This window comes from Bos javanicus, chromosome 17 (genome assembly GCF_032452875.1).
Source record: "Bos javanicus breed banteng chromosome 17, ARS-OSU_banteng_1.0, whole genome shotgun sequence".
Taxonomy (NCBI): Eukaryota; Metazoa; Chordata; class Mammalia; order Artiodactyla; family Bovidae; genus Bos; species Bos javanicus.
Genome location: NC_083884.1, coordinates 6,465,463 through 6,493,101, shown reverse-complemented (window position 1 = coordinate 6,493,101; position 27,639 = coordinate 6,465,463). Strand labels below are relative to the sequence as shown.

At 41.4% G+C, this 27,639-nt stretch overlaps 1 long non-coding RNA gene and 1 pseudogene across 1 annotated transcript; both read left to right on the top strand.

The window, feature by feature from the left end:
* Positions 1-159: 159 nt before the first annotated feature.
* On the top strand, positions 160-17,377 carry LOC133229264 (DNA fragmentation factor subunit alpha-like; annotated as a pseudogene).
* Positions 17,378-20,849: 3,472 nt separating this feature from the next.
* Positions 20,850-24,423, top strand: LOC133228516 (uncharacterized). The gene is made up of 3 exons (XR_009730237.1): positions 20,850-21,307; positions 21,603-23,247; positions 24,230-24,423. It is a non-coding gene; the product is annotated as an uncharacterized LOC133228516 (long non-coding RNA).
* Positions 24,424-27,639: the final 3,216 nt, after the last annotated feature.

The window sequence follows — 27,639 nt, the reverse complement described above, 5'->3', positions numbered from 1 at the left end:
ACAGTGCTGCAAGGAACAATGGGATACATGTTTTCCCAAAAAAACTCCATTTCAGTTTTGGTTTCCTCAGGGTATATGCCTAGTAGTGGGATTACTGGGTCATATGGTGATTTTATTCCTAGTTTTTAAAAGAATCTCCATTTCCTGGCATGCCGTGGGGGATGGAGTTGGGGAGGACTCCCACACTCCAGCCTCCCTGACTTCTCCACATCGGTTTGGTCCCACCATGTAGAGGATGGAGGTGGTCAGTGGTCCTGCAGCTCTGGAAACCAGCGAGATCTGGGCTCTAAAGCAGTGTCTGCTGTGCCACAACAACAGCTGGAAACAACATGGCATGGTGGCCTCTTCCTCAAGGAGCTGGGGAACAAGGCTTGTGACATTCTGGCCACTGATAAGTCCCTAGCACCTGTCACTCTGGTCCTGGCAAAGGATGGTACCATAATGGATGATGAGGATTACTTCCTGTGTCTTCCTGCCAATACTAAGTTTGTGGCATTGGCTGGGAATGAGAAGTGGACACACAATTCAGATGGAGGTACAGCTTGGATTACTCAAGAGTCCTTTGACAGAGATGAAACAGATAGGGGCAGGGTTGAAGTGGAAAAACGTGGCCAGACAGCTGAAGGAAGACCTATCCAGCATCATCCTGCTGTCCGAGGAGGAGCTCCAGGTGCTCACTGATGTCCTGTGTTTGGAGCTGGCTCAGAAACTCGGCCAAAGTCATGTGGCAGTCCAGGGGCTCCAGAACACCCTCCAGTAGTGCTTGACCAGAGAGAAGAAGCCTATCAGTCCAGGAAGCTCCTGGAACTTTACCTCCAGGCTTTGAAGAAGGAAGGCAGCATCTTGTCGAAGCAGCAAGCATCCAGATCTGACCTCGGGGACAAGAGGGACACTGTTGACACCAACGTTAGAGAGAGCTCCTCCAAAGTTACACCTGCGAGCCAGATCCTCTTGGTGCTGAAGGAGAAATCTGCCCCAGAGTGAGTTTGTCTAGTCAGGATCTGGAGGCAGGAGAGCACCCAGGGACCCTGACCTTTGCAGGGAGACACTTGTATTGGGGTTTTTCACCTCTGCAGACCCTGAATCATAGCTGCCAATTTGCCTATTATTACATGCAAAGCTTCCCTTGTCGCTCAGTTGGTAAAGAATCTACCTACAATGTAGGAGACCTGGGTTTGATTCCTGGGTTGAAAAGATCCACTGGAGAAGGAAATGGCAACCCACTCCAGTATTCTTGCCTGAGAATCCCATGGACTGTAGCCAATCAAGCTCCTCTGTCCATGGGGGTTACAAGAGTTGGACATGACTTAGCAACTAAACCACCACCATACGGTCTTCTATAGTGGCTGCATCAATTTACATTCCTACCAGAAATGCAAGAGGGTTCCCTTTTCTCCACACCCTCTCCAGCATTTATTGTTTGTAGATTTTTTGATGATGGCCATTCTGACTGGTGTAAGGTAGTATCTCATTGTAGTTTTGATTTGCATTTCTCTAATAATGAGTGATGTTGAGCATCTTTTCATGTCTTTGTTAGCCATCTGTATGTCTTCTCGGAGAAGGCAATGACACCCCAATCTAGTACTCTTGCCTGGAAAATCCTATGGACAGAGGAGCCTGGTGGGCTGCAGTCCATGGGGTCGCTAAGAGTCCGATACGACTGAGCGACTTCACTTTCACTTTTCACTTTCATGCATTGGAGAAGGAAATGGCAGCCCACTCCAGTGTTCTTGCCTGGAGAATCCCAGGGACGGGGGAGCCTCGTGGGCTGCCGTCTATGGAGTCACACAGAGTCGGACATGACCGAAGTGACTTAGCATGCCTTCTTTGGAGAAATGTCTGTTTAGGTTTGATTCCCACTGTTTGATTGGGTTGTTTGTTTTTCTGATGCTGAGTTGTATGAGCTGCTTGTGTATTTTGGAAATTAATTCTTTGTCAGTTGTTTCCTTTGTTATTATTATCTCCCATTCTGAGAGCTGTCTTTTCACCTTGTTTGTAGTTTGCTTTGCTGTGCAAAAGCTTTTAAGTTTAATTAGGTCCCACTTACTTATTTTTGCTTTTATGTCTGATACTCTAGGAGGTGGGTCATACAAGATCTTTCTTTGATTTATGTCTTTGAGTGTTCTGCCTGTTTTCCTCTAAGAGTTTTACAATTTCTGGTCTTACATTTAGGTCTTTAATTCGCTTTGAATTTATTTTTGTGTATGGCATTAGAAAGTGTTCTAATTTCATTCTTTTGCATGTAGCTATCAGATAAGGGGACGACAGAGGATGAGATGGCTGGATGGCATCACTGACTCGATGGACGTGAGTCTCAGTGAACTCCGGGAGTTGGTGATGGACAGGGAGGCCTGGTGTGCTGCGATTCATGGGGTCGCAAAGAGTCGGACACGACTGAGCGACTGATCTGATCTGATCTGGTCTAGTTTTTCCAGCACCACTTATTGAAGAAGCTATCTTTGCCCCGTTGTACATTTTTTCCTCCTTTGTCAAAAAATAAGGTACCCGTAGGTACATGGGTTTATCTCTGGGCTTTCTTGTTCCATTGGTCGATTTTTCTGTTTTTGTGCCAGTACCATACTGTCTTGATGACTGTAGCTTTGTAGTATAGTCTGAAGTCAGGAAGGTTGATTCCTCTAGCTCCATTCTTCTTTCTCAAGACTGCTTTGGCTATTGAGGGTCTCTTGTGTTTCCATATGAATTGTGAATTTTTTTGTTCTGGTTCTGTGAAAAATGCCATTGGTAATTTGATAGGGATCACATTGTATCCATAGGTTGTATTTGGTAGTATAGTCATTTATATAAAATTGATTCTTCCTATCCAGGAGCATGGAATGTCTCTCCATCTGTTTATGTCATCTTTGGTTTCTTGTAATTTTCTGTATTTAGTTCTTTTGTCTCCTCAGGTAGATTTATTCCTAGATATTTTATTCTTTTTGTTACACTGGTGAATGGGATTGATTCCTTAATTTCTTTTTCTGATTTAAGTGATTTCTATATATTGACCTTGTATCCCACTACTTTGCTGAATTCACTGATTATCTCTAGTAATTTTCTGATAGTTTCCTTTGGGTTTTCTATGTATAGTATTAAGTCATCTGCTAACAGTGAGAGTTTTACTTCTTTTCTGATCTGGATTCCTTTTATCTCTTTTTCTTCTCTAATTGCCATAGCTAGGACTTCCAAGACTATTTTGAATAGTAATGGTGAGAGTGTACACCCTTGTCTTGTTCCTGATCTTAGAGGGAGTGCTTTTAGTTTTTCACCATTGAGAATAATGTTTGCTGTGGGCTTATCATATATAGCCTTTACTATGTTGAAACAGGTATCTTCTATGCCCATTTTTTGAAGCATTTTTATCATAAATGGATGCTGAATTTTGTCAAAGGCTTTTTCTGCATCTGTTAAGATGATCATATGGTTATCTTTGTTAATATGGTATATCACATGTTACACTGTACTAATTTGCTAGTATGGTGTATCACATTGATTGATTTGTGTATATTGAAGAATCCTTGCATCCCTGGAATAAACCTGACTTGATCATGGTGTGTGAGCTTTTTAATGTGTTTTTGAATTCTGTTTGCTAGAATTTTGTTGAGGATTTTTGCATCTATATTATCAGTGATAATCATCACTTGTCATTTTCTTTTTTTGTATTGTCTTTGTTTGGTTTTGGTATCAGGGCGATTGTGGCCTTGTAGAACAAGTTTGGAAGTACTTCTTCCTCTGCAATTTTTTGAAAGAGTTTCAGAAAAATAGGCATTCAGTTCAGTTCAGTCACTCAGTCGTGTCCAACTCTTTGTGACCCCATGAATTGCAGCACGCCAGGCCTCCCTGTCCATCACCAATTCCCGGAGTTCACTCAAACTCATGTCCATCGAGTCGGTGATGCCATCCAGCCATCTCATCCTCTGTCGTCCCCTTCTCCTCCTGCCGCCAATCCCTCCCAGCATCAGGATCTTTTCCAATGAGTCAACTCTTTGCATGAAGTGGCCAGAGTATTGGAGTTTCAGCCTCAGCATCAGTCCTTCCTTCTCTAAATGTTTGATAGAATTCCCCTGTGAAACCATCTGGCCCTGGGCTTTTGTTTTTTGGGTGAGTTTTGATCACAGTTTCAATTTCAGTGTTCGTAATTGCCTTGTTCATAATTTCTATTTCTTCGTGGTTTAGTCTCGGGAGGTGGAGCTTTCCTAAGAATCTGTCCATTTCCTCTAGGTTATCCATTTTATTAGCATATAGTTGCTCATATTATTCTCTTATGATCCTTTGTATTTCTGTGTTGTCTGTTGTAACCTCTCCTTTTTCATTTCTGATTTTGTTGATTTGATTTTCTCCCTTTTTTTCTTGATGACATTGGCTAGTGGTTTGTCAATTTTGTTTATCTTGTCAAAGAACCATCTTTTAGTTTTATTAACCTTTGTTATTGTTTCCTTCATTTCTTTCTGCTCTCATCTTTATGATTTGACTTTGGGGTTTTTTTTTGTTGTTGTTGTTCTTTTTTTCCCCAGCTGCTTCAGATGTGGAGTTAGGTTGTCTCTTTGATGCTTCTCTGTTTCTTGAGGTAGGATTGTATTGCTATACACTTCCCTCTTAGAACTGCTTTTGCAGAATCCCATAGGTTTTGGGTCACTGTGTTTTCATTGTCCTTTGTTTCTAGGAATCTTTTGATTTCTGTTCTTATTTCTTCAGTAATGTCTCATTATTTAGCAATGTATTGTCTAATTTCCATGAGTATGTGTTTTTTACCCTGTAGTTGATATCTAGTCTCATAGCGTTGTGGTCAGAGAAGATACTTGATATGACTTCAATTTTCTTAAATTTACTGAGGCTTGATTTGTGGCCCAGGATGTGGTCTATCTGGGAGAATGCTCCATGTGCACTCAAGAAGGTGTATTCTTCTGCATTTGGATGAAAAGTCCTGAAGATATCAATTAGGTCCATTTGGTCTAAAGTTTCATTTAATGTTTATGTTTCCTTATTGATTCTCAGTTTTGATGATCTGTCCATTGATGTCGGTGGGGTGTTAAAGTCACCTACGATTATTGTGGTTCTGTCAATTTCCCTTCTTACGCCTGTTAGTGTTTACCTTATGTATTGAGGTGCTCCTGTGTTGGGTGCATAAATATTTACAATTGTTATGTCTTCCTGGCTTGATCCCTTGATCGATCATTATGTATTGTCCTTCTTTGTCTCATAATATTCTTTATTTTAAGGTCTATTTTGTCTGAAATAAGGATTGCCACTTGGCTTTCTTTTGGTTTCCATTTGCATGGAATATCTTTTCCATCCTTTTATTTTCAGTCTGTATGTGTCTCTAGGTCTGAAGTACGTGTCTTGTAAGCAGCATATATATGGGTCTTGTTTTTGTATCCATTCAGTCAGTCTGTATCTTTTGGTTGGTGTATTTATTTCGCTTATATTTAAGGTAATTATTGATATTTTCCTATTGGCATTTTCTTGATTGTTTTGGGTTGTTTTTGTAGGTCTTTCCTTTCTCTTGTGTTTACTGGCTATGAGAGTCTCTTTAGTATTTGTTGTAAGGCTGGTTTGGTGGTGCTAAATTCTTTGAACTTTTGCTTGCCTGTAAAGCTTTTGATTTCTCCATCAATTTTGAATGTGATATTTGCTGAGTATAGTAATCTTGGTTGTAGATTTTTATCTTTCAGTACTTTAAATATATTCTGCCATTCCCTTCTGGCCTGCAGAGTTTCTGCTGAAAGTTCCGCTTTTAATTGTATGATTTTTTCCCTTGTATGTGATGTGTTGCTTTTCCCTAGATACTTTTAATATTCTTTCTCTGTGCTTAATCTCTGTTAGCTTGATTAATATGTATCTTAATGTGTTTCTCCTTGGGTTTATTCTGAAAGGGATTCTCTGCACTTCTTGGATTTGATTGACTGTTTCCTTTCCCACGTTGGGGAAGTTTTCAACTATAATTCCTTCAAAAATTTTCTCAGTGCCTTTCTTTTTTCTTCTTCCTCTGGGACCCCCGTAACTCAAATGTTGGTGTGTTTAATATGGTCCCAATAGTCTCTGAGGCTATCCTCAATTCTTTTCATTCTTTTCCCTTTATTCTTCTCTCTAGCAGTCATTTCCCCCATTCTATCTTCCAGTTCACATATCTGCTCCTCTACCTCAGTTATTCTGCTATTGGTTCCTTCTAGAGTATTTTTAATCTCAGTAATTGTGTTTTTCATATCTGCTTATTCTTTATTTCTCCTATGTCCTTGGTGATTGTACTAACTGTGTTAAACGTCTCTTGCGTTTTCTCCATTCTATTTTCAAGTTTTCGGAGCAACTTCACTATCACTATTCTGAATTCTCTTTCAGATAGATTGCTTATTTCCTCTTCATTTGTTTGGTTTTGTGATTTTCCACCTTGTTCTTTTATTTGTGCTGTATTTCTCTGTCTTTTCATTTTTTTTTTTTTAAACTTGCTCCCCTTGAGATCTCCTTTTTGCAGGCTTTAGGGTTGTATTCCTTCTTCCTTTTGGTTTTTACCCTTGGAGGAAAAGGTTGGTTGAGTGGTCTGTGTTGATTTCTTGTTAGGGGTGACTTGTGCCTGTGTTCTAGTGGGAGGAGATCAAGCAGACCAAGCAGGTAATTACAGAAATAATGGGACATATACACACACTTCCACACACACAATTGTAACCCAAGTATTCTAAAGAAAAGAGTTCAGGAGATCGACTTGGTGAACAAGGGAAACCAAAATTCAGTTCAGTTCAGTCGTTCAGTCATTCTGACTCTTTTCAACCCCACGGACTGCAGCACACCAGGCTTCCCTGTCCATCACCAACTCCCGGAGTCCACCCAAACCCATGTCCATCGAGTCAGTGATGCCATCCAACCATCTCATCCTCTGTCATCCCCTTCTCATCCTGCCTTCAAGCTTTCCCAGCATCAGGGTCTTTTCAAATGAGTCAGCTCTTTGCATCAGGTGGCCAAAGTACTGGAGCTTCAGCTTCAACATCAGTCCTTCCAATGAACACCCAGGACTGATCTCCTTTAGGATGGACTGGTTGGATCTCCTTGCAGTCCAAGGGACTCTCAAGAGTCTTCTCCAACACCACAGTTCAAAAACATCAATTCTTGGGCTCTCCGCTTTCTTTACAGTCCAACTCTCATATCCATACATGACCGCTGGAAAAACCATAGCCTTGACTAGACAGACCTTTGTTGACAAAGTAATGTCTCTGCTTTTGAATATGCTATCTAGGTTGGTCATAACTTTCCTTCCAAGGAGTAAGTGTATTTTAATTTCATGGCTGTGATCACCATCTGAAGTGATTTTAGAGCCCAGAAAAATAAAGTCAGCCATTGTTTCCCCATCTATTTCCCATGGAGTGATGGGACCAGATGCCATGATCTTAGTTTTCTGAATGTTGAACTCTTAGCCAACTTTTTCACTCTCCTTTTTTACTTTCATCAAGAGGCTCTTTAGTTCTTCTTTACTTTCTGCCATAAGGGTGGTATAATCTGCATATCTGAGGTTATTGATATTTCTTCTGGCAATCTTGATTCCAGCTTGTGCTTCTTCCAGCCCAGCATTTCTCATGATGTACTCTGCATATAAGTTAAATAAGTAGGGTGACAATATACAGCCTTGACATACTCCTTTTCCTATTTGGAACCAGTCTGTCGTTCCATGTCCAGTTCTAACTGTTGCTCCTGACCTGCATACAGGTTTCTCAAGAGGCAGGTCAGGTGGTCTGGTATTCCCATCTCTTTCAGAATTTTCCACAGATATTGACCAATTAAAAGCAGAGCTAGCTAATGCCAATCTGGACAACTGAACATGAGCAGAGTGCCAACTGGTGAATATAGCAGAGAGCTCAACAATTTAACTTACTTGGTGAAGAAAACGTGAAGGAAAAAAAGAGATAAGAAAAAGAGAGAGAGAAAAAGAGGAGAAGGGAGGGAAAAGAGAAGAGGGAGGGGAAAAGAGGGTTAAAAAAGAGAGAGAGAAAAGAAAAAAATAGAAAAGTAAAGGTAAATAGACATATGTGAAAAAGATTTATATTTATTCAGGAATAGCTGCAGCTGGTAAAGAACTATAAGAAAAGCAGTTGAATATATCAAAAGCAAAATCAGAAAAATCACACACACACACACACAAAGGGTGGAAAGGTAACAAGAAAATAAAAAAATCTTAAAATGAATTTTTTTTTAATGAGAAAAATCCCATAGCACCACAAAAGGCTAATGTGAAGGCAGAAGTATGTAGGGGGAATATACAGTGTAATTTATAAGGAACAAAGTTCTCAAGATCGTAGCTCTTCTTGGTTGTGGAGTCTGCCCCCAAGGATGGGGTTGGGTTAGTGTCCTGTGATGTTTTCCTGGTTGGGGAGCTTGTGCCTGTCTTCTGGCTGATGGAACTGGATCTCCCCTCTCTGAAGGGCACTGCAGGGTCCCGTAGTAGGTTTTGGGGGTGTCTGTGGGTTCAGTACGTCTTTGGGCAGTCCTCTGGCTTTGGCTGTGTTAGACATGTCTATTTCCGCAGCCGCTTCAGAGGCCCTCGCAGCGTATCTTCACTGCCACCTGCCCCCTACTTGTCCCTGGGATCACTACCAGTGCTTCTGTTACCAGACCTGCCTTTCACTGCTGGCCGAAGCTTGCTAGGCAGGGGCTTGTGTGGATCTTTTCTTGCCCCCCCGGCCATGCCCTCTGCGTTGCGGAGACTTGTGTGGGCTTCCCTCAGCCCCCCAGGGCCCTCCCTCTGTGTCGCGGGGTTTGTGGGCACTTGTTTCATCTCACCCGCCCTCTGCGAGGCTTCTGTGCTCTTTCAGCCCCCTAGACCTGCCCCCTGCGCGTCCTATGTGCTGCAGAGGTTCGTATGCCTTCCCCGCTCTTGGCTACCCCAGGCCGCCCTCTGTGCCGTGGGGTTTCTATGGGCTTCTTTCTCTCAGTCCCCTGAGCCCGCCATCTGGCTGGAGCCGTAGTTTGCAAGCTGTTCACGGGCTGAGAAGTGCAACTTGCTCTGGTTTCTGCCCTCTAATTCCCTACTCTGCCCAGTTTTCCAAGACTCCACAGCTCCCCGTTGGGCCCGCCTGCAAGGAAGCTCCCCTGTGCACAGGAATGCCTCTTGTTTCAGGATGCCTTCCCTGCCTCAGGGCACAAGCTCCCATCCAGAAGTTCTCAGTCTTTTCCCTTTTTATGTCTCTATCCTCTCTCCTACCTCATTTCAGGGAGCTTAGCCTGTCCCTCTGGAGTCCAGAGATCTTCTGCTGTGGTCTAGAGGTTGCTTTGTAGGAGCTGTTCCATACCTTGATGAGTTTTTGATGTATTTGTGGGGAGGCGGGCGATCTCCCTGTTTTACTCTCCCACCATCTTCTGCCTGCTCGCGCTTGTCCCTCGTCATTTAAATCCCCTCAATGGAGGCAACTATTGTTACAAATTCCTGGTGTATCCTTCATGAAGTCTTCTTTGCATATGGAGACATACACGTGTATATAGTTTCCCTTTTTAAACATAAATGAGAGCCTAGTCTGCTTGTGTGCCTGGGAGAACGTTAAAGGTCAAAACGTGCAGCTGCAGCCTTCTTTTATTATTAGCTGTGGCATGCGGGGTCTTCGGTCTTCACTGTGGCATTCAGGATCTAGTTCCCTGACCAGGGATCAACCTAGGTCTCCTGCACTGGGAGCAGGAACCCTTGGCCGCTGGACCAGCAGGGAAGTCTTGCACATCGTTCTTTTAAATAAATGTATAGGATGTATGTATACACACTACTGCATATAAAATAGATCGCTAGTAAGAACCTACTGTGCAGCACAGGGAACGCTACTCAGCACTCTGTAAAGGCCCATGTGGGGAAATAATCTAAAAAAGAGTGGATGTATGTATATGTATAAACTGATTCACTTGGCTGTATGGCAGAAACCGACACAACATTTTAAATCAATTATATTCCAATAAAATTTTAAAAAAAGGATGCATAGCATGAATTGAAAATTTGGACTTGAATTATGCGAGATGTGGCAAAGCTTGGGCTTTGGGCATCAATAAAAGTGAAAACATCTCAAGAATTTCATCCCCAGGGCGGGAGGGGTGACAGAGGGGTAGTTAGAGAGTTGGGATTGACACGCACATATTGCTGTATAAAATGGGCGGCAACGAAGACCTACTGTGTAACACAGGGAACTCTGCTCAGTTAGATATATATACTATATGTATATAACATGTTATATATAACATGAATGTTCTTTAACATTCTAAATGGGAAAGAATTTGAAAAAGAAGAGATACACGTACATTATAACTGAAACAATCACAACATTGTTAGCCAATTATACTCTAATATAAAATAAAAGTTAAAAGTGCAGAAAAACTGTAAAATGCACTAATTTAAAATGTATAGTTTAAAAAGCATGTATACATCAGTAAACCTATTAATACTACTCACATCAAATGTTCAGGTAAATATTGAACATACGAATGCCATGGTATTTACCGCATAAAGTCTCTTAAGCGTTGCAGCCTGTGCTCAGTTTTTTAATTGTTCTTGAAATGTAGCTGATTTATAATGTTGTATTAATTTCAGGTGTATGTAAGTTTTATAAGTATGTTATAACTTGATCTGCTTGATAAAAGTGTTGCTTCCTATTTCTAAAAAAAAGAATTTAACCCCCAGTTCACCTTAAGTGGGGTCAGCAACTATGGCCTGCTACCTCACCATCTGTTTTTTTTTTTAATTAAAATTAACTAGTTTATTTTAATTGGAAGCTAATTATTTTACAATATTGTGGTGATTTTTGCCATACACTGACATGGATCAGCCACGGGTGTACACATGTCCCCCATCCAGAATCCCCCTCCCACCTCCTTCCCCATCCCATCCCTCTTGGGTGTCCCAGTGCACTGGCTCTGAGTGCCCTGTTTCATGCATTGAACTTGGACTGGCAATCTGTTTCACATATGGTAATATACATGTTTCAATGCTATTCTCTCAAACCATCCCACCCTTGCCTTCTCCCACAGAGTCCAGAAGTCAGTTCTTAATATCATGTGTCTCTTTCGCTGTCTTGCATATAGGGTCATCATTACCATCTTTCTAAATTCCATATATATGCATTAATATATTGTATTGGTGTTTTTCTTTCTGACTTATTTCACTCTGTATAATAGGCTCTAGTTTCATCCACCTCATTCCTTAAAAAACTGAAAATAGATCTGCCATACGACCTAGTGATCCCACTGCTGGACATACACACTGAGAAAACCAGAATTGAAAGAGATGTGTGTACCCCAGTGTTCATTGCAGCACTGTTTACAAGAGCTAGGACATGGAAGCAACCTAGATGTCCATCGGCAGATGAATGAATGGATAAGAAAGTTGTGGTACATATACACAATGGAATATCACCATCTGTTTTTATATTACCCATGAGCAAGGAATATTGTTTGCTTCCTGAAAAAAACAAAAGAAGAATCATATTTCATGTCACATGAAAATTATATGAAACTCAAATTTCAGTGTTTATAAATTAAGTTTTATTGAGACATAGCTACACTCATTAATATATTGTCTATGGCTGCTTTTGCACTACAATGACAGTGTTGAGAGATTCTAACAGAGACCATATGACCACAAAGCTTAAAAGATTTACTGTCTGGATATTTACAGAAAAAGTTGGCTGACCTCTGACCTAATCACAAATATACTTCAAGATTTTGACCATTTAAAATTTGGTGATGGGCATATATCATCAGCATGCATTTTTCTTGTGAGAGCTAAAGAATTCTTTGGGAGAAACTCCAAAATCTTTTGACTGGGCTGAATCTACTGTAATTTTAAATAAAAAAGAAAAGAGATTCTTTCATCCTATTTGAAATCCAAAAGCCAAGATGCAATAATTATCAAACATTAGTTAAAAATTCAATCAAAACCAGACTTACTAATGGATGGGAATGAATAGCTTCCTAACCTTTCCTTTAAGCATGCTCTTAATTTATAAATTAGCTGTACGTTAGCAAATAAAATATGAAAGAGAGTTTTTACTAAAGGGAACTGACTTTTGGTTCTTTTCATTCTCAGAGATAAATCAAACAGGACAGCAAATGACCTTTTTCAGGCCTGGAGCTGAAGATTTTTAAGAGATGATAAGTCCTTATTCATGTGTTATTTAGGGATGTGTCATGGCTAACAGGGCTTTCCTGGTGGCTCAGGTGGTAAAGAATCTGCCTGCAATGCAGGAGACCTAGGTTTGATCCCTGGGTCAGGAAGATCCATTGCAGAAGGGAACAGCAACCCGCTCCAGTATTCTTGCTTGGAGAATTCCACGGACAGAGGAGCCTGGCGGGCTCCAGTCCATGAGGTCTCAAAGAGTCAGGCACGACTGACGTGACTTGGCATGCACATACAAAGGTCTTAAAGTGATTTCTCAACTTGAACAAATGACATCAGAAGCTTTTAGAAAGTCAAAGGAAAAGCAAAAATCAATTCAATCATGAGGAAAGTATGTCAGATCCCATAACTATTCTAACAGAGAAAAGAAGTAAATTAAAAAGAAAACTGTAACCAAAAAGATATACAGCTAGAAAAGAAATATTTCTGTAACCCTTACTCACATTGACTAGTCTTTCAGGACTGAATATAGGAGTGGAAAATGGAAATCTACAGTGAGGACTGTAGATAAGGGAGGTAAAAAGAGTGGTAAGCCTTCTGGAAAGCTGTCCATCTGTGAGAACTTCAGAGCTGTCACCTATGACTTGTTTTGTTGAGCCTGAAATAATCAGTATTTGATGTTTTGTGAAGGTAGGGGGCAGCAGGCCATGTAACGGTACTTATTCTTCTAAAAAAAAAAAAAAAAGGAAATCGAGGAACAGAGAGATTACTTTAAATTAGCACTCAGAGCTGAAACCATTACCAGACATTTCAAAACAGTTAACTGGCAATTCAAGTTTCTTCCTCAATCGTGAGGAATTTCGATAGCCTGCTATGTTCAAAGCACTGATCCAGGCATGAAAGTGAAAGCGTTAGTCGCTCAGTCCTGTCCGACTCTGCGAGTGCATGGATGGTAGGCTGTCAAGCTCCTCTGTCCGTAGAATTCTCCAGGCAAGAGTACTGGAGTGCGTACCTGTTCCCATCTCCAGGGGATCTTCCCAGACCAGGGATCAAACCCAGGTCTCCCACATTGCAGTGGATTCTTTACTGTCTGAGCCACCAGGGAAGCCCAAGAATACTGAAGTGGGTAGCCTATCCCTTCTCCAACAGATCTTCCCAACCCAGGAATTGAACTGGGGTCTCCTGCATTGCAGCTGGATTCTTCACCAGCTGAACTACCAGAGAAGCCTTAATCCAGGCCTAGTAGGGCCCAAAGGCATGTAAAACAAGGCCCTTGTCGGTCTGGAAAAAAGTTGTATAAGTTAGGCATGTGATAAGTTATCTTGACATTTTATTTTTAGTAAATAAAAGAGGAGGCTTTCCAATTGGGGTCAAATGCAACATTAAGAGTGGAGCATGTGGGTCTGGTTCTAAGAGGTGGGGGGTTAAGGCTCCCTCTCCCCTATTTTCATTGGAAAACTCACTTCCTTTGTATGAACCTCTTTCAGGGTAGGTCAGGCCTACGCTGATGGACACAGTAGGGTGCATAATTTTTTGTAGACTGAGTTCTCTTTTTAATCTTTGATCCTATTGGACTTTATTTTGGTGAACTATACATTTTTTTTCCTGCGAACAACTAACAATCTCTGCACCATTTATTGAATAATGGGTTGTTCCCTTTTCTCACTGGTTCAGGATAATGTTCATAGTCACCATGTACATAATACCTCTTATGTGTCAGGAGTTTTGATATCTTTTGTAATGGACCTGAACATCTTCTCAGTGATTCAGACTCTGAAGTTCTTTCCTTTGTTTGGTAAATTCTCCATGTTATGCCTCTTGCTGGGAAAGAGAGCTTGCCTTGACTAAAACTTGAAAATGCCAAGAGCTTGTCCCCCATGCTCCTCTGCACTTAGGCGAAGAACACGTTATTTAGGCTCAAACAACCAACAGACCTATTTAATCTTCACAACTGGAATTATTGAGCTCAGGAAGGTGACTGAGCAGAGGTCATTCTGCTGTTATATCAACAATTTCTACTTCTCAGGAGCACATAGGACCTGGCTAGCTGTGGCAGCCAAGTGTTCAGTGGTGGGGCTGGGAGTCTCTGCATGCTCTTTGGTGCCATGAATTTCTGCCGTCCTGATGCCCACGTGGTCTTCCTGAATCCTTCTTTCCCCATGTCTGATTCTCCAACCTTCTGAGAAATTTCATAAGCAACATGATAGTCTTGAATATGTTCCTCTTCTGCCTCAATTAGCCAGAGTACATCTCTGTTACTTGGAACTAAAACCTTGATTGATACATGCAGGATATCATTTGATTCTCAAGTCTTCGTACCTCTCAAGACACATCATCACCCCTGCTAGGTTTAGATAATTTGTATTCAGTAAGAGTATTAACTTGCTTAAGAGCACACAGCTATGAAGTGATAGAACTAGAATTTAAATCCAAATTGCCCCACAAATATTCTCTCTCTTTATAAGTACATCTGATAGTGGCTTAGTCACTACAACTAGTAGTAGTTTGGCTCTTGTAACGCATAGACAGTAGCCCTCCAGGCTCCTCTGACCATGGGATTTCTCAGGCAAGAATACTGGAGTGGTTTGCCATTTCTTCCTCCTATGTGTGTATATACATATATGTGTGTGTGTGTGTGTGTGTGTGTGTATACACATACACATGCGTGTGTGCTAAGTTGCTTCAGTTGTGTCCAACTCTTGCAACACCATGGACTCACCATGCTTACCAGGCTCCTCTGTCCGTGGAATTTCCCAGGCAAGAAGACTGGAGTGGGTGGCCGTTTTCTTCTCCAGGGGATCTTCCTGACCCAGGGATTGAGACTGAGTCTCTTGAGTCTCCTGCATTGGTAGGCCAGTTCTTTACCTCTAAAGCCACCTGGGAAGCCCAGTGTATATATGTGTGCATATACACACCCCCCCCACACACACATTTACACACATACACACCCCCACACACATACATATACACACATACACACCCCCACACACACATATACACACACACACACCCCACACACACATATACAGCAGACCATAGGTATAGTTTTATTTCTTACCTCTTATTCTCTTACCTTACCTCTTTTTGAATGTTTCTTTGTCTAGAAAAGCAATTGGACACTTTTGTAAAGTTTTTCAAAATCACGGAGGGACAAATTATGAGCTGTGATTTAAGATGCTTCATTTTTTGTGGAGAAAAAAGGAACTCTTGTACACTGTTGGTGGGTAAGAAACTGGTGCGGTCACTGTGTAAAACAGTATAAATTTCCTTAAAAACTAAAACTAGATGTACCACATGATTCAGCAGTTCCATTCCTGGGCATATATATATCTGGAAAAAATGAAACCCCTAATTCGAAAAGACATATGCATCCCAGTGTTCACAGCAGCACTATTTACGATAGCCAAGACGCAGAAGCAACCCAACTGTCCATCAACAGATGAATGACTTAAGAAGATGTGCTGTGAATATACAGTGGAACATTACTCAGCCACAAAAGAGAGTGAAATTCTGCCATTTGAAACAACATGCATGGACCTAGAGAAGATCATGCTTAGTGAAATAAATCAGAGAAAGCTAAGTATTAGATGATATCATATGTGGAATCAAAACATAATTCAAATGAATCTACATACAAAACAGAACAGACTCACAAACACAGAAAAGCAATTTACGGTTCCCGGGGGGAGGGGCAAATTAGGAGTATGGGATTAACAGATACAAAGTACTTATATAAAGTAGATAAGAAGCAAAGATTTACTGTATGACACAGGAAATTTCCCCAGTATTTTATAACAATGTCTAATACAATATAATCTGCAAAATCACTATGCTGTACATCTGAAACTAACACAATATTATAAATCAACTATAGTTTTAAAAGTGAAAGTTGCTCAGTCGTGTCCGACTCTTTGCAACCCCATGGACTATACGGTCCATGGAATTCTCCAGGCCAGAATACTGGAGTGGGTTGCCTTCCCCTTCTCCAGGGGATCTTCCCAACCCAAGGATCAAGCCCAGGTCTCCTGCCTTGCAGGTGGATTCTTCACCAGCTGAGCCACCAGGGAAGCCCAATGTTTAAAGAGATGAGTCATCTTGAGTATGATCTCCACGTAACGGGGTTATGTGAGGTATTCCTAGCTCCTGTGTGTGCATGTGCACACCCACACATACCCGCCCACAAATACATACTTATGTGAAGAGTTTTGGTTCCTATATAAAGACTTTTTGTTTGTTCGCTTCAGCATATTTTAAAACTCTCCAGACACAGAAACTGCAGCAGGGTTGGGCTGAGAAGCTCTTTCACGTTCAGGCTGGTCCACAAACCAAAAGAAGATGCCTCTGATAAGAGAGAAGCTGTGAAGGGGAAAATAGTTGGTCACAGGCTTTATTTATTTATTTATTTGGGTGTTGCTTTGTTTCTGCAAAAAGCATCATGGTTCACTTTGAGGCTTCTTTTTTTGTTTTTTCCTCCAAGCAAAATTTTGATGCTGCAGGAATTCTTACCAAGAAAATGCTCAGCAAATAAGTCCCAGGAGACTATCTGATTTGTGTTTGCACATAATTTTCCTGGTGTGGATCCTAGGTAACAGACAGGCTAAATAATAAACATGGTCCTGGAAGAATTTCTTCAATTATGGAGCTGGTGAAGCTCTGTTAAGAACTGTGGAACTGATAGTCCCCGCCTGGTCCAATAAGCCAAGAGGGTAATTTCTACCTCTTTAAGAGGATGTGGATTTGATACAGGTATATTCATCTTGAGTGAATAAAAGCCCATGCTTTTGATTCAGGAGGATACAAGACTCTTCTTTCTCTCTTGCAGAAAAACATTCAAGTAAAAACACCTTTGTGAGAATTTCCCATAGGAAATTCCAGGAATCTGCTCAGATTAAAAAGGCATCCAGTTATTGATTTCCTCTGATAGAGAGGACCTTCTCTGCACACTGAGTTCTCTCTTGGAAGGTCAGTGACTTGGTTCTGGGAATGGTGAGATGCTGGAAGGTGGAATGATGCTCTTCATAGGAGATTCTGGGCATGTACGGATGCTGACAGCCATGCGTCAACTGCACTGCAGAATCCAGCTGCCTCTGTTGCAGGCACAGACTCAGCAGTGCTAGGACATTTCCGAGACTACACTTTTGTTCCAGATTCAGAGTTATTCTTTGGTACTCCCATTCACACAGGTATTTCCAGCCCATCTTGGTTAGCATTGTAGATAACATCAGAAATGGAGCTTGGCCTGTAGCAAGCAGGAGAGCTGACTTCTTCCGAAATGAAATTCGGATTAGCCATAGTACCTCCTCTCTCTGAAAGCTGTGCTGAATAATAAGGTGAAACTCAATGCTGTTCCCAGAAAATTTATGCCACATTTGCGGTGACATTTCCAATAAAAAATTGAATTGATGAGCAGAGAGTTAATCATGTTGTAACTGTGTATAATCTCATGAACCACTCTCCACTGGAGTCATAATGAACTGGTGGTGGCCCCCGAGCTAGCCAGGGATGTTTCCTGCCTTGGCTTTCTGCGAGCAAGAATCAGGCAAGCAGGCACAATGCCTTCTGTGGAGAGCCAGTTAAGAAGCTGTAGTTGCCCATAAAAATCTCACACTTTTAGTTTGTCCTGATCTGGAGCAGATTTAGCTGTTTTTCTAGCTAAAGGTGTGGTGATGATGACTCAAAAAGAATTTCTTATCTAGGCGCATTCTGAAAGGTCCGTAATGAAAATACTCCTAGGTGAACCGAAAGGGACCAAACAATAGTTACTTTAATACTGCTGTCTTTAAGCAGTGACCTGTAAGCCTGGATGATTATGTATTAATGGTCCTTTCTCTATTGCAGTGAAAAAAGAACTTGCTTAAGCTTCAGATAAACCTGATTTTAGCATTCATCCAAACAAATGAAAATTACATTTGTGATCTCCTTTCACCTCTTTGAAATTCCAATACTGAGTATTTTGTAACCAGTATACATTTGATCCCTCCAGTGATCATGAACTCTACTATTAATATGTATACACAATGCCTTAAAAATCCGCTCTTGGTGCAATCTGCTATTGTGTTTTGAGTGAATGACTCATGATTGCAGATTTAAATGGTACCTACAGAGAAAGCTTATTTGAACTTTTTAAAAATGATGTTCCCTTTCCAGGTAAAGTGTCAAAAGAATTCTTCCAGTTAATTTTTCTGAAATCCATTGAAAATGTATGACTCCAGTTTCCTCCTTCCTCAAGGGAACAATTAACCAATGCTCAAGGATTAATACAACAGGCTGAAATTTTTATCGATTAAAACTATCCTCCCTATCAAATTTTGATTTAAATCTCAAATTTAAAAGATTGACATTTAAATGGCTTTTGATGTTGCTCACCAAAGTGAGAAAAAAGTCCAAGTGACTACAAGTTGTCTAGTTCATAAATAAATCATATTTGTGGCTTCGCAGTTTTGACGAGAGCCAAGTAGTGTTGTAAATTATGGTTCTCCTAGCATGGTGAGCTTTGTACCGGGGGTCAGTCTTTCATGGAAAGAAGTCATTTTCTATCAAATGCGTGTTGTCATTCTGACCACTGCCCTGGGTTCTGAAAAAGTATCCAAATGTTGACAGTCTACTATGACAGTGCAAACTGGTCATCCCAGAATATGTGATTTACAGAAAGAAGAAATGTGCGTGTTAATCCTAGATGTGGAAGAACCCAGAACAGTTATTGGGAGCTCTCTTAAAATGTGTTAGTTTTGTAATCCTCCATTTGGCACTTCTAAAACCCATGAAGCCTCTTTGATCTGTTCTGTCCAATATAGTAGCCACACGTGGCTATTTAAATTTAAGTTAATTAAAAACTATACAGAATTAAAAATTCAGCTCCTCAGTCGCATTTGTCCCATTTCAAACGCTCAATATGCATGTGTGGCTGGTGGCCACTGTGTCAGGCGGGGCAGATACTGAACATTTTCATCATTGCAGAATGTTGTATTGGATATTGCTGCCTTCAGTGGAGAAGGAGAAAAGAGAAATATGTTTTGAGAAGTTACCATGTGGTAGGCATCGTATTTGCTCTTGATTCTTCCCATTTCACAGTGAAGAAGTTTAGCTTCAGAGAGTTTAAGTCACTTGCCCAAGTCACATAACTGATACAGAGCGGTTAGGACTCTAACCAATTACACTTGATTCCAAGCCCAGTGTCATTTCCAGTGTATGGCCACGTGCTGGCTCATCCATTTATCTCTCTAACACAGACTTAATGAGGGAGAGACTGTATGTTTTAATAATTATTTCAAGACAGCAGGTGAAAACGGATACTGAACACACTGGTCCCTCTGCTTTCTGAGGACCTGTGCTAGCAACCGGGGCTATCAATTTAAGGGGATGAGTATATTTCCTGGCCTCACAGCACTAGTGGGGGAGTCAAACCCTCAACATATAATCAAAAACTAATTATCAGCTACAACTGTGATAAGTATCAACAAGGAGAGCCCATCTGTTTTGGGGGAGTCTTCCAAATTCCATTAAATAACAACCACAATAATAATTAGCACATGAAGCTTTAGTTTTCGATGCCTGCAAAGTTCAAGTTAGTAAGACAAAGCTGTGATACCGTGGGCTTCCTGACAGATGAGCCCACTGTAATCTTTATGCCTGGTAAACAGAGAGATCCATTTCATTCAAGGTCATCCTAGGTTAGCGTGAGCAACTTCAATTTCATCCGATTCTCCTTGGGTAGAGGTGCTTCTGAAATGAAGAGCTGAGATCGGCTAATTTGTCAACATTACAAAGCAGGAGCCTTATTGCCGTAACTCTTCCCCCTCATCGGGGCTTCCCCGCGGCAGCAGCTGACATGTGATCCTCGCAGATGAAGATGCCAGCGCCTGGCTATTTCTCGACCACACTGCTGAGGGTCAGATAATGGGGAAATGCTTCTTCTTAGCCATTTCTTTGTCATTTTTAACAAGTTTAAGCTCAAATATTCATGAAAGGAGATTGAGAACCAATACGTGATAGCATGAAATTCAAAACTCTAGGAAAAAAAACAAACCCAAGCCATAAACTGTTATCATTTTGAGTGTTTTATTCCTTTTAATGCTACTCTATTAGTTTCAATAAAAGGACAACAGAATGTCCATTAAACCATAACTTGACACGCTTATTATGCCAATACGATTAGTTTTTGTGAAGCACTCATGTACCGGTTATAGTTTATAGAAAAATTGATTTCACAGAATCAGAGAAATTAGAATTGGAAACATTCTATTAGGTCACTAGATACATCCCCTGAGACTATAATAGAATTGATCCCTAGTTTGCAGTGTGTTATCCAATGCATTTTCTATCCAGTTTTGATAGGCTTGTATATTTATTATAGGCTGGCAATATGTACCACTAAAAATTATACCAATTCATCTGAGAAATAAAACTCTAGAAAATAAGCATTTGTTGAGCACTAATTTTACTTTGGTGGATACATTTTTAATATACTAGTGTTTATAGCCTCTGTCTTGTAAGAGACAAGGAAGCAGCAGTGAATCGTGGGTTAGCATTACAATCAAATAGTGAATTTGCATATCTTAAGTTGCAGAAATTTCCCCAGACATCATTTCCCATCAGACTCGTACAAAATGTAGTATGAATTTTTGATTCTCAAGAAGGGGTTTTTTTTGGTACAGGAAATTGAGCCTTGTACCCCATGCAAGTGCCTGCAATTAAACACTTGGCTGGACTGACATTTTCTTATTTGGGAGCAGTGCATACAAAACTGTGACTCTTGGAGACATATTTGCAAGGAAGTGGCAAATGAAGCTGGAGAGCTGGGGAGGGTTGCGCCAGGGAATGAGCTGGTGTTACATAAACTTTCCGTGTTCTTTCTTCCTTCTTTCTTAGCAGCAACTCAGAGAGGGAAAAAGGAGAGCAGAAGGAGATGGCTTCACCAGGAAAATTTACATAAAATACAATCAGCCTATAAACTCCTGGGATCTCCCAGGTCAAATGCGTGGGATTGCTTCTCTCGGCTCCAACACAAGCAGTTCAGGAATTCTCTTCCTCTATAAAACCAGCCTTGAAGTTCATTTGCATCCGATTTCATTGATTAAAGATGGAAAGAAGGGACTTCCCTGGTGGTCCAGTGGTTAAGACTCCATCTTGCAATGCAGGGGACACTGGTTTGATCCTGTCAGGGAACTAAGATCCCACACGCCATGGAGAGTGCCACATGCACTACTGAGCCCAGGGGCCTCAGCTACTGAACCCGATGAGGTAAATAAGTAAAAGTAAATATTGTAAAAAAAGACGAAGGGAAGTTCACAATACGAGTGTTTTTTTCAGGCATACCAGGTTTTCCCTTTACCCCTTGTTCCTTCATGGAGATGGAAGAGAGTTGGTTGTGGGCTGGGTTGGTAGGTCAAGGAGGGTGATCAAGGCTATGTGTGGAAAAAAGCAGACAGGAAGGCACCACAATGTAGCATTTGGCTAAATAATGCCTGGTTTCCCCTGGGGGTTCACATTCTTATGTCCCTGTTCAAAAGCCCAGATGAAATTCTTGTTTGTTCAGGATGCAGCTGATGGGTATTTTGTCTGGAGAGCATCCCAGAGAAGGCCGTATGCATCTCTTGTACACCTGCGCATTAAATGAGCAAGAATGCCCAGGTGCTAACTAAGACTTCTGAATTCATGGTAAATTACGCAAACAGGTAATTTTGCTTGTCCAGAAGGGAGTGTGATCAGTGGTACAATCTTCCTAAGCTCCCCATCACTTAGGAGAATGTGAACTGAAAGGCAGTCAAGCGGCGACGAGAGCTACTTGCTCAGCATGGCGTATCTGCTTTGACAGATGCCAGTCACAGACAAGGAGGCCTGCCCACCGGGCATCCTCACACCCAAGGCAGAAGCTAGTAAAACTGTGTCAGGAGATTCACCAAGGCAGGGGCCTTGGCCATGTTAACCCCTGAATGGCAGCAGTAAAGACAGGTTTATCCCGGGGACCCAAGGCTATGCCCAAGTGAACACAGCGAACCATCTCTGAAGAGAGACAGGGAACTGCGCTCTCAGCGTCAAACAGACTTCCTGTGGTGGTGGAGAGCCTGCCCTTGTTGCTCAAAGTGTGCTCCAGGGACCAGCAGAGTCAGCATAACCTAGGAATCTGGTGTACCTGCAGAGTCCTGGACCCCACCCCTGACCTACTGAGTTAGTATTTATTTCAACAAAACGCTAGTCATTTTCCATAGTAGCTGCCTGGACCAGCTAAGAAGGGACACAGTTTGTTCAGTCCAGTGGCAAGTTGATTTCATCTTCATCTCAGCAAAAGCCAATAAGTAATCACCCTCTTCATGATTATACATATTCCTTTTCTAGGTCTTATTCCACTGTTTCCTTTGGGAACTAGTTCTTCCTAACTGCATGTGATTTTGGCAAGGCTGTCACCAGGAAGGCTGGGTACCTGACTGAAGCTGGCCAGGAACAAACCCTTTCTGGAGCTTTCTATAGCCGGGGGTGGAGGGGTGCTTTATTCTTCTCGGATTATAAGGTGCAAGGACAAGATGGGGACTGGTAGGGGTCTCTTGCCACTGCAGGAGGGTATCTGCTTGAGACGGAAACCAGGAGAGTCAAGCAGAGCAGAAATAAGGAAGGAAAGAAATCATCTGAATCTATAGCTCACTTGTCCCAGAACTCAGGTAACCCCAGGTACTTCTGAATCGCATGAGCCAATAAATTCACAATTTCACATAAGCAGATTTAGATTAGTTTTCTGTCTTTTGTAACTAAGAGAGGGTTCCTGATCAATACATTCTTGAAACAGGATTATTGGTTTTCCCCAAATGGAAACTTTTGCATCTGGCCATGGGAACACATTCATGGTAAAGTTCACAATCTCTAATTTGACAACGGTGTGAGTTTTTGTGAGTATGTTTATTAAGTATAATCTGAATATAATTAAACATAGAAGGTTTAAAATGTTTAGGCACTTTAAATACTGGTTATCTGTATAATTGCAGCAGGCTGTATTTATGTTCTAGATTTAGAGGCAATGCCTATTGAAATTAATATTCTAATTTATGCCAACCAATATGTAAATCAGCACAGCTTTGGTGCTTTAGAAAATAAGAGGATAGGATTGCAGCTCTGGTGTTTCGACGGTGCTGATGCTCTGATGGAAGAAGACAAAGAGCCCTAGAATGCAGATGAAACATGTTCCCTTGGTAAGGCCAATGTGAATGGAAATTTATGGCTCTGTAAACTGTTTTAAAGCAGAAAACAACCTCTCAATTTAATATAGGCCATTTAACCATTCATTAATTTACTAGATGCAAACACTGCAGCTTTTTAGAAACGATACCACCCTAAACAGAATCTACAACCACAGAAGATATATACTCTACTGCTGCCAGATGTCCCAAATTAAATATATAACTGTTTGCTCCAATTGAAACCATGAAGTCTGCCTCTCTTCCATGACCAATTAATACTCATATATATTTCACTATTATGTATCTATGTAAATGTTATATAGGCTGTGTGTATATGTATTTTTACATTATCAGCTAGGGTTAGGTTATGAATAACAGAAACCTGGAAAGTAGTTTAAATAAAGTGGAAATTTCATTCTTTTTAGGCAGAAGAAGTTTGGAGGAGGATAGTCCAGAGCTGGTATGGGACCTCCATAGTTATTGAGATATAAAGATTTTTTCTAGCTTTCCAAACACAGTGCCTAGGATGTGACTCTAATCCTTTAGGTTTCAAGATGGCTGCTGGGTCCCTAGCCATAATATCCAGTTTCCCAGCAGTAGGATGGGGGAAAAGAGAAAGAAAGATTTGCCCTCTCTCTTTTAAGGAAACTTCCTGAAAGTTCCACAAAGTGTATCTGCTTACATATCCTTGATCAGAACTTAGTGCGATACCACATCTAACTAAGAGATAGGCTGGGAAATATGGTCGTTTATTTGGGAGACCATGTGTCTAGAGAAAGATCATTATTCTGTTAATTTTAGACAGAAGCAAAAAGTCGCAACTTAGAAGGCAACTGTCAAATTCTGCTCCAAATATTAAATATACATTTGTTTATTGATTTATTGTGTTTCCCTTACAAGACGCTAGCTCCATGAGGACATGAAGCTAGTACATGATTGTATCCTTAACGCTATTCTGTATGTGTCTTTCCTGATTTTTTTCTATCAATTTAAGATCCTTGGTCAAACCAGAAGGCTGTGTGGAGAAAAAGGCAGAAACTGCATCCATATGTGTAAGAGAGGCTGTGATCAACTAATAATGTCTGCTGCGGCCAGTCCCTATGTGCCAGGCTTAAAGCATTCCCCAAAATGCCTAGCTTTCAACTAAAATGTTTGAAATGTATGGCTACTGTGACTCATTTAATTGTATGTGCCCAAAGGCTTTGTTTAAATTTGTTGTTTAAAATGATTTATTCTGAGTAGTGACATGAGTATTCTCTGTACCTTTTTTCTCCTTTATGCGGAGCTCTCTTGTGCAGTTGTAAATTTTTCTGGTTTCCAGAGAGTTGCTAAAGGAATTATATGCAAATTCCAAGTTACCCTGAGTTGGCAAATTCTAACTGAAAGTTGCTGGAAAGGGGATTTTTGCTGTTCTTTAAAGAATAAAACGGAAAAACAGGTCAGGAGTTTTGAGCTGTCAGAGGAGATTTTCTGTGACATGTTCATCTCCTGAGTCACTGAGAAGGCAAGAGGGGCCTAGAGGAGTGACAAGGACTTTCCAAGTTCAACGTAAATGCTAGAAAGAAAAGCTCAGGCTTATTCTTTATTTAGCTCCAAGAATCTCAGCACAGGGACAAGAAGACCAGAGCTAAATTAAACTACAATTAAAAATAGCTAAGACTACTGAGTAATGTACTGAATTGCATCTGAACGATTTTGTCTTTAAAAAGCTGTCAGTGCAGCAAACTTCTTTTGCTGCCCCACACAACACATTTTCTCATCAGCAGGGGTGACAAGGCGGTGACTGGACGCGGCTATGATTCTGAGGGAGGGAATTATGCAATACTCCATAAAGACAGACCAAAATTTCAAGACTGTAGCTTGAAAAGCCCCCTAGGTGACTTTTATCCACTTCTCCTGGGGCACATACATGTCCCTCTTTCTACCCACTTGCCTACTTGTAGGCAAGAATTACTGCCTTATTGGCATGGCCTGCTTTGTTATTTAAAATTTAAGGCTACTTTCATGGAGCATGGCATGTTTGTAAATAACATCTGAGACCTCCATGCCTTAGTTTGGATTCCTTCTAAAGCAGAGTCTGAGTGTCTTCAGAGCAGGTATTTCATTAGGGAGGTGGTCCCAGGAAGCAGGAATGAGTAAACAGGGAGAGTGAGACAGAGAAGAAGAAAAAGCCAATAGCTGAGTGTGTTACTGAGGTTATCCTATGGGCAGTGACGGCTCGATTCTATCAGAACCATCGGAAAAATGTACCTGTGTGTCCCAGGATGGGCCCCTGAAGGATGGAAGACTGCAGCATTTACCTGCTGACTCCCATTCCTACTGGTCACAGGCTGCTCCTGGGACATCAACGAACTTCACCCTTCACCACGCCCAGGATGCACTTGTATGCCTGGTATCAGAGGACCTACCCACCACTGCCCAGCAGAAAGGCCCGCGCGACGCACACTGACAGAGCAAGGGCAGTCTGAGATTACTGGGTGCTGCCCATGGCAGTGGCAGCTGAAGGCAGAGCGAGACTGAGGGGAATGATGTGGGTGGGGTGGTGCTCCAGGTATCCATAGCTACGGCCCTTGACTGTGATGTGAAAACCAGCATCTTGAGAGACAGACTTCACGGTCATAATCAATGCACTTGAGCATGCATTCTAATTGAATAATCAGGGATAAATTAAAGTGACAAAGTGAAGACTAACATCCCAACACCATCTTGTGCATATATAGATGTCATTCAAACTCCTGATTCTCTTCTTTCTCTTCTTGCTGTTGAACTTGCAAATATGGTTGAAAGGCAACATGGTGAAAATAGAATCTGTCAAACATTCTTGCTAGAAACTCTTCTAAAAGTCCTTATGAAATGTTGGCTAAAATGAGATTTGAGGATTACACATGATTTTAATTTCTCCATGCTATCAAATTTCTAGTGAACTGGGAGATGACTCATAACCCTTACTCATGGGCACAAAGCACAGAAGAGAAAGACAGATCAAATGCTTATTACTGTTGCAACTGCATTTCCTGGTGCCATGGGCATGGCGGGTAAAGGGCACAGAGTCAGTGTGGCATGTGACAACCGCAGAGGCTTCGTGAGTCTGAGTTTGTGCCTGGCTAGCCATGAAACCATGCTCAACCTCAGTTTTCTCAACCATCAGAGGAGAGCCATCATAGCTCGCTCGCAGGGCTATCACAAGGATTATGCATTATTATGCAAAGTATTTGATATATTCAATTGCCATTTGTTAGAAGTCAATACATGAAAAATCTGTGTTTCATTTTGAATCCCACTTTGACTTTGTTTCTGGGTAGAGCTTACTTTTACTGAAACAAATGGCTTTGACTCATTTAGACTAAGTCTTTGAAAATAAAATTAGAAAATCCTTGGATTCATGTTGAGCTGAGGTGCCAAGAGGCAAGCATACTCCCCATTTTACCGATCCCAACAAGGAGCAGTCTCCAAGGGACCAGAGCAGCTGGTCCCATACGAGCAGCATGCAGTAGTGAATAGCCCTCCTTACTCCCGCAGCCCCTGCTCTGGTGAGATGACACACAGGGGTGGGGTAGACCCTCCATGGTCCCTCATCATCCTTAGCTGTTTGGATTCATCACAGAGAAGGATTTGATTCAGCCTGTAGCCCCAGTTAGACCTCTCCCAAGAGCAACAGGGCAGGTTCAAATCTGGGGATATGCAAAGACTTTACTTTACAAAGACTTTACAAGGCATACACAGGTATGCCTAGATTTAAAGGAATTCATTCCCAGATCCTCTACTTTCATATATATGCTTTCTAAAATTGAGGGGAGGAGCTCTGAAAACAAGACTGTGTTTCTCTTCCACTTTCCCTTTCATAGTCTTCCTTCTCCCTCTTTAGAGAACTATTGATTTCTCACACAACTATACTATGATGCATTGCACACATGCTCAGTTGCTCAGTCATGTCCAAATCTTTGCAACCCTGTGGACTGTAGCCCACCAGGCTCATCTGTCCATGGAATTTTCCAGGCAAGAATAGAGGAGTGGGTTGCTATTTCCTCCTCCAGGGGATCTTCCTGACCCAGGGATCAAACCCACGGCTCCTGTGTTTCCTAAATTGGCAGGCAGATTCTTTACCACTGAGCCAGCTGGGAAGCCCACGATACATTGCTCAAGATGTAAAAAACCTCTGTGATGTCAAACAAAGGGAGACTTAGGAAAAAAGAACATTTTTAAAGGACCTTGTCTTTTCCATACTCCAGAAACTGCCAAAGAAACATTTTCTGCAGAGGGACATCCCTGTGTCTTTTGATAGGGCAAAGCGAAGGCAGAGTCTTATTCCATGGGAAGGTTGGGAGTATAATCTATTGGTAGTGGATGATGTTCAATGAGACACGTCTTAAGATGTTTATTTAGTTTAATAAATGAAGTCAGATA